We start from the raw sequence: 8489 nt of genomic DNA on the forward strand, positions 1-8489 counted from the left end.
CTTTCAGAGGAGTCCGATTCTGCTTTACGCTGATCTTTTGCCAGCATTACCAACATTTGACCAATGGCTGTCCTCATATTTCCCAGCTTAAATCATGGAATCCTGGCCTCTCATGCCTGGATATACAAAATTGTGGGACCAGCATAGAAACACATGTGAAGAGACTGACATCAGTAGGAGGGACAAGACATGGCTATGTTCAATATCATCATCATCATCATCATCATCATCATCATCATCATCACAAGAATAATGACATCATCTACATGTATATTATTTTATTGTCTTTGACAATGGATTGTTAGAATGTATATGATAAACTCACTGGATTCCAGCCCACAAGTTTCTAACATACCGACTACATGAACATCAGGAGTGTGTCTAAGCTCTGCACTTTGATAATACATGACCACCCACCTGTTCCTGGGTATACACAATTTCTCTCACAGAGTAGATTAAAAAGTGTTGAAACGGCATCTTCCGTTTTCGGGAAACTTTCCTATTCTTCTTGTATCTAACAAAGAGACATGTATATGGCAAACCATCTGAAAATCGCTGGCTAGTGAAGCTAGAAATAAAACTAACACCCTTAACCTCAGGGCCCAGAGGCAAGGAGCAGAGAGCAGAGAGACAACATCAGCTGCAGATAACCACAGGAGAGCTTCAGCCTTGCATGACCTCCCTGCTGTGCTCACTGCTAATGATCAGATCTTCCTTCTGGAACTTTCTGTTCCCTTTGTTTTATGTATCATGGCTCTTTTTTTTTTTTCTTTTACCTCTTTGAACTTTCCTGCTAAGTGGCATTTTGTGGATCTTCTGACCCACCCCCCCCAAAAGATTTTCATGTGTTTCCTACAATGTCTCATGGTACTCGTTTCTTTCTTCCTCTCTGCATGAAATATTCCTCTCCCAGAATTCAGCTAAAATTAAACTTCCTGTTTAAGAGAATCCGGGTTGGAATTATTTGTTTCTTTCCTACTTCTTTTTAAATATATATATATATATATATATATATATATATATATATATATACATATATATACTTAATTTTTCATATGAAAAGTTCCCTTTGCCCTATTTTTTTAGTGCAACCCAGTTTCCTATCTCATCAATTGAATTTGTGTGTGTGCTCCCAAAGATATTTATACATAAAGAAGCAGAGGTAAGCATATTTCCCTCTGCTTTAATGCAGATGATAGGGTGTGATAAAGCATGTTCTATACATTTGCTTTTTCCAGCTAATTACACCTTTAAGAGAGGGGTGTTTCCTCATCATTTGCTGGCACCCATGTAGTTCTCTTCTAAAGCATAATAGTGTGTTGTATTTAATTACTTCGTTACTAATGCAACTCAAATGTTTTCTAAATTTTACCCTTATAAGCAATCATGAAATTAATAGCATTATACACATGCCACTTTGCAGATGTATAATAGTTTGCCTTGGGGATAAATTAAAGTTCTTCTTTGAGAAGTATGACATTTTAACACATTTTCTGTGGTTCTTCATACGTGTTGTACTAATCTTTCGAGTAGTGTTATTACCGAACCTGAGACTACATTTAGGTTCCAAAGCCAGCACTCAGAAAAGGAGAGCAAATAGGAAGGAAATCTGTGTTACTCAAGTGTGAGCATTCACAAGAAACCTGCACAAGCAAGACAATATCAGGGAATTCACATACCTGAGGAAGTCAAGCTTTCACAGGGGACACAGGCAATACTGAGGGCTCTGAAGGAAGCTCATGCAGCGACTGTCATGCAGGACTCGACACACTGGCACCAGAACACGGAGACTACTGCACGCTCTGATGCTTCCTCAGAGTCCTCAGTGCTCTGAGCAGGGTTGGGGAGAAAGAGGTCTGGTAGAGAGAAGAAATTGGTAGGGGGCATCTCTTGGGCAAGCCACGGACCTAGGACAGAGGTGGCTACTGGAGGAATATAGGGGTAACCCTAGATGAGTCTCTTAGAAGTGGGAGATATGGATGCTGAGGTGGCCACCTCTGGTAGTCAGGAAGGATTTTCAATGAAGGAAAGGGGGACACCAACCCACCCACAAAATGGTTGACTCAAAATTTGCCCTGCCTATCAAATACAGTATTTGAGGGAATAGCCAGTCAATAACTGGCCAACTTGAGATCCACCACATGGAAGAGAGCCAACCTCTGACAGTATAAATGATACTTTGATGTGCTTGCACAGCCTATCATTTGGGAAGCTTCATCTAGCCACGTAAGGAAACAGATGCAGAGATCCACAGCCAAGCATCCGGCAGAGCTCGGGAGTCTTGTGGAAGAGGAGGGGAAGGACTGTCAGGGAAGGTGGGATCAACAACACAATAAAAAGCACCACAGAGTCAACTAATCTGGGCTCATGGGGGCTCACAGAGACTGAACTGCCATCCAAAAAGCATGCGTAGGCTGAACCTAGGCCCTCTACACACATGTAGCAGATGTGAAGCTTGGTCTTCATGTGGTCTCCCAACAACTGGGTGGGTGTGGGGGTGTTGCTGGCTTCAGTGGGAGAGGATGCATTTAGTGTGATAGGGCAGGTTGGAACCCAGTTTGTGGTAGGTGGGACTGGAGGCACAGGAAGGAAGGGGTCTTTGTTGGAGACATAAAGTGAACAAATAAATAAATGAAAGAATAGAAAAAAAGATTAGATCACAGTCAGTAGTTCTCTACTATGGGTTTTTGTTTGTTTGTTTTGGGGGGGTTGTTTGTTTTTTATTTCGTGATAAGGTCACTGCTACGTAGCCTAGGCTGACCCTAGATCAAACTTAAATCTATCTGTCTCCACAATAGAGATTACATCTTGATCAATTTAGTGCACCTCTCCACAGAGTTTAGAATGCTGGCAAAAGGCAATGGACACCCCACAAAGGGATATACACTGCTCAGATATGAGGATAGCTTATTGTTCACACATTCTTGGCCACAGGGCACATCAAACAGGAACCCTGCTCAATAAAAGTAGGGAAGAAATTCATATAATTTTTCTTTTACTGAAGACTGTTACTATTGAGGTTAAGAGTCATTTTCATATTGTAGGAATTATGCGTGTCTCCTTTTAGCGAGCTATTTGTTTTATCATCACTCTCCTCTGTGAAATAATTAGTCCTGTGCATTTAAGACATATTTCCAGATGGGGAGTTAGATTTTGCTGCTACTGTTGGTAGAGAATCAGCAGGTTTCTTCCTGTGTGCTTTTGAATTCAGGACTCCCCGCATGGTAAACATCCTTGTTCTCTAGCTGTGCTGGGCATGAGGTGAGTTTTCTATGTCCATTGTGTTTCTAAACTGGAACGCTGTGTACCAAATGATGAATGAGTAAGAGAAACAAATGTGTTGAAGTCTATTAGTTTGTATATTTTCTTAGGTCCTTAGGAGAATCCAGAGAGTGTCTAGACTAGATCCAATCTCAAAGAAAATATTTAAATTTCAGTCTGCAAAAACTTTGCTCTCTGAAACAAAGAAAGGATTGAGGGAAATGTGGGGACGGATTAGGTGACCAGGGCATTACCACCTTAGACAAACATAGATTCCTTTCCACAGACTGAAGATAAGCTCTTCTCCAGTTAATCATCCTCTGCAGAACTTTCAGAGAACAGTAACTTTAAAAACAGAAAATTCCAGAGTTGGGAGATGGCTCAGTCAGCAAGTGCTATGGTACTAGCACGAACACCTGAATTTGGATTTCCTACTCCTATGTAAAAGGCAGATGTGTTATAACTCCTTCTATAACCCCAACACTGAGGATCCAGACACAGGAGAATCCCCAGGGCTTGCTGGTCAGCCACTCTAGCTGAAATGTTAACTCCCGGTTCAGTGAAAAACTCTTTTTTAAAATAATGACGGTGCGGGTGGTGCTGGTGTTGGTGGTACTGGCGGAGGTGTGAAAAAAGATTCAAGAAGACAGCTGATATTAACCATATGACCTCCACATGTATACACATATACATGCACCAACACTCACAGGAACACACACAGCCACAAAAACACACACAACGGAAATTTCCTCTATAGATTTCTCCTAAAATTAGGTCACTTTCCAGTTATACTACAATTGTGGTTGTTTCTCAAAATAATTAACATGCTATAGAGGTATATTATAAAATGGCATATTTTGTTCTTCTTTGGGGTGTTATATATCATGAGTTCTATCATGACTTATGAACCATTATTTTATTACAGAACTTATCACAGGATGTCATAATTGTTAGTGGACTTGCTCTTCTACTTTGATGAATTCAAGAAATAGTATCATCTCGTTCAGCTTGTTATGCCTTTTGTACATTAACATGATGTCAGGTATTGAAAATGAAAACAGTCAATTATCTTTGAATGAATTAACATTGTTTTCATGTTTTTATTATCTTACACTGGTACGATGTTGAACTTCTGGGAGATTTAGGAACAGGGTCTGGGTCTAGGCCACCCATCCCCAGTAGGCCAATAAAAGAGATGAGCAACAGTTACAAAACAGGTAGATGATTGATTAGATGCGATGATTGGCTCAGGGTACTGATGAGGAGGAGGGAAAAAAATACCAGAGTCTAGTGACTCCTAGGTCTATCTTAGGCACTAGAATAGGTTGAGGTTTAAGCGGGGGGTCAAGCTGATCTGTTCATCACATGGTCTCAGTTCCATTCCCTCCTTGCAATGTGGTTTGACAAGTTGTTAGACCTGTGAGAAATAGCTTTCTGGAAGACAATTCTCCCCTTTATCTGGCACAAGGGTCCTCCCAATATTTGCACTATATTTAAGTTTCTGGTAGCCAAGGGAAGGAAAGAGGTATCTCCTGCTTAGAATCTCCATTGCTGCTGGCACACCTGCATAATAAGTCCACTGGTGTCAGCATCTCTCCGAGAAACTACAGCCCTGTATTATTAACATCTCATAGTTCTTTCTCCTCAACATCCTCAAACAGTGATGTTTAGGTGCACTTTTCACGTGATGCTAAAGGAATGCAAACTCCTGAGTTCAGGTCCTGATTTCTTGCCTCTCACATCTCTTTGTTCCCCAAACTACAACATGAACATTTCTTTAAACTTAGTGTCTTATATGACTAAATACCATGGGTCTTCTCTCCTTATTCTTCTATAATCACCACCAGGTCCAGAAACTCTAAACTCTTCCATCCTCTACAGATTTAGAGTCTGTATACATTTTTATTGGATATTTTAAGTATTTACATTTCAAATGTTATCCCCTTAGGTGTTTGCCCCCTTTCTCATCTCCACTTGCCCTGCTTCAACCAGGATATGACCTTTCCCACCCATCCCCACCTCACCACACTGGGATTCTTCTGGGAACCTTCATAGCACCAAGGGTTTCTCCTCCTATTGATGTCAGATGAGGCCATCCTCTGCTACATATGTAGCTGGACCCATGGGTAAGTTCATGTGTAATCTTTGGTTGGTGATTTAGTCCCTGGGAGCTCTGAGGGTCTCATTGGTTGATATTCTTATTCTTCCTATTGGATTGCAAACCCCTTCGGCTCCTTCAGTCCCCACGATCAGTCCGATGGTTAGCTGCAACCATAAGCATCTGTATTAGTAAGGTTCTGGCAGCACCTCTCTGGAGACATCCATATCAGGCTCCTGTCATATAGCAGTTCTTGGCCACAGCAATAGTGACTGGCTACATTTGATATGGATCCCAAGGTGAAGCAGTCTCTGGATGGCCTTTTCTTCAGTCATTGCTCCACTCTTTGTCCCTGCATTTCCTTTAGACAGGAAAAATTCTGGATTAAATTTTTGAGGATGGTTGGCCCCATCCCCCAACTAGGGTTCTTGCCTAACATCTGGATATGGTCTCTACAGGTTCTCCCTCCCCTTTGTTGGGCATTTCAACTAATCTCATTCCTGTTGGGTCCTGGGATCCTCTTGCTTTCTTAGCATCTGGAGCTTTCTGTTGGTTACCACCAGTTCCCCATCCCCCACTGTTACACACTTCTGCACAAATTCCTGATCCTCTGTATATCATCCCTGTCTCCTCTCATACCTAATCCTGTTGCTTTTTTCTTTCTTTTCCTCCTCTCTTCCTCCCAAGTTCCTCCCAACCTCTACCTCCTATGAGTTTTCTATTCCCTTTTCTAAGGACTAAAGCATTCAAATTTTGCTCTTCCTTATTCTTAAGCTTCATATGGTCTGTGAATTATATGTTGGAAATTCTGAGTTTTGGGGCTAACATCCACTTATCAGTGAGTACATACCCGAAGATGATGTCATTTTGTAGTAAAGGCAGGTCCAGGATAAAGCAAAGGGTGTCATTGGATGAGAAGAAAACATGGGTGGGAATAAAGTTTTAGAAGGAGACTAAGTAGCAGAGCAAGGAGAAGCTGTGAGAAAACATGGCAGTAGATGTTAATGTTCTTCTTTGAGCATAGTTACAGGTTATTATGTATATTTTTAAGGTATGGATATATGCAGAATTTTGTGTTGTGTAGGTGGGAAAATTATATCCTGTCAATTGGATCAAACATATTGTGAGCTGTGTTCTTTCATGTAGTGACTTAATTGAGTTCAAGGGAAAGAACAGTGGCAGGGTGCCATGCTGGGGCAGCAAATGGACCACAGCTCTGTGGCTCTGAAGCTCTTAGACAACTCAGGTCAGAGAGAGAACAGTTCAGGGGACTCAGAGAGGTTTGCAGGAACCAGCCACAAGACAGAAGAGGCAGGCTGCTCAGATAATACCAGCCCAGGTCAGACCGAGCAGAGAGGGAAAACACTGGAACTGGTAGCAGCATTTTCTAATATTTACCACAACATATACCATGTATGTTTTTGGTTACTGAGTTGCCTCACTGAGGATGATATTTTCTAGTTACATCCATTTGCCTGCAAATTTCATGAAATCATATTTAATAGCTGAGTAGTACTCCATTGTGTAACTGTACCACAGTTTCTGTATCCATTCCTCTGTTGAAAGACATCTAGGTTCTTTCCAGTTTTTGGCTATTATAAATAAGGTTGCTCTGAACATAGTGGAGCATGTGTTGTTGTTATTTGTTGAAACATTTTTCAGTATGTCCAGAAGTGATATAGCTGGGTCCTCAGGTAGTACAATCCAACTTTCTGAAGATCCACAGTGGTTGTACCAGCTTGCAATCCCAATAACAATGAAGGAGTTTTCTTCTCGATCCACAATCTGGCCAGCATCTACTGTCACCTGCCCTTTTGATCTTAACCATTCTGACTGGTGTGAGGTATAATCTCAGGGTTGTTTTGATTTGCATTTCCCTGATGACTAAAGATGCTGAACATTTCAATTTTCCCAATCTGCTGGTTTCCATTTTGTCTTATTGACAGTGTTTTTTTTTTTTTTTTTTTTTTTTTTTTTTTTTTTTTTTTTTTTGTCTTACAGAATCTTTGCAATTTTATGAGGACCCATTTGTTGATTGTTGAGCTTAGAGCATAAGCCATTGGTGTTGTGTTTGATGCTCTTCCACACTTTTTTTTTTTATAATTTCAGTGTGTCATGTTTTATGTGGAGGTCTTCAATTCACTTGGGCTTGAGCTTTGTACAAGGAGATAAGAATGGATCAATTTTCCTTCTTCTACATGCTGACCAGCAGCTATAGCAGCCCCTTTTGTTGAAAATTCGGTCTTTTTTCCCCACTGAATAGTTTTAGCTCCTTGTCAAAGACCAAGTGACCACAGATGTGTGGATTCATTTCTGGGTCTTCAGTTCTATTACACTGATCTACCTGGCTGTTTCTGTACCTATACCATTTGGTTTTTATCAAGATTATTCTGTAATACAGCCTGAGGTCATGGATGATGATTCTCCCAGAAGTTCTTTTATTATTAAGAATGTTTTTTGCTATTCTGATTTTTTGTTAGTCCAAATGAATTTTCAAATTGCTCTTTATAACTCTATAAAGAATTGAGTTAAAATGTTGATAGAAATTGCACTGAATCTGTAGATTGCTTTCGGCAAGATGGCCATTTTTACTATATTAATCCTGCCAGTCAATGAGTGTGGGGGAATCTTTTCATCTTCTGAAATCTCCATAGATATCTTTCTTCAGACACTTGATGTTCTTGCCATGTAGATCTTTCACTTGCTTGGTTAGGGTCACACCAAGGTATTTTCTATTATTTGGGACTATAATGAAGGGTGTCATGTCCCTAATTTATTTCTCAGCCTGTTTATTCTTTGAGTAGAGCAAGCCTACTAATTTGTTTGAGTTCATTTTATATCTAGCCACTTTTCTGACATTGTTTATCAGGTTAAGCTGTTTTCTGGTCGAATTTTGGGGGTCACTTAAGTATGTTATCATCTTATCTTTAAATAGTGATATTTTAACTTCTCCCTTTCCAATTTCTTTCCCTTTGAACTCTTTTGTAGTCTCTAAAAGAATTAAGTGCAAAGTAAGGTCTTCTGAAAGACATTCAGTAGTTGGTGCCAACATCTATACATGAAAGCTATTTATGTATAATAGCTTTGAAAAAAGTCAAAGATCCACAGTCATTGTGAACCTTTTGTGTAC

Source organism: Micromys minutus (genome assembly GCF_963924665.1).
Source record: "Micromys minutus genome assembly, chromosome: 15".
In the NCBI taxonomy this organism is placed as follows: Eukaryota; Metazoa; Chordata; class Mammalia; order Rodentia; family Muridae; genus Micromys; species Micromys minutus.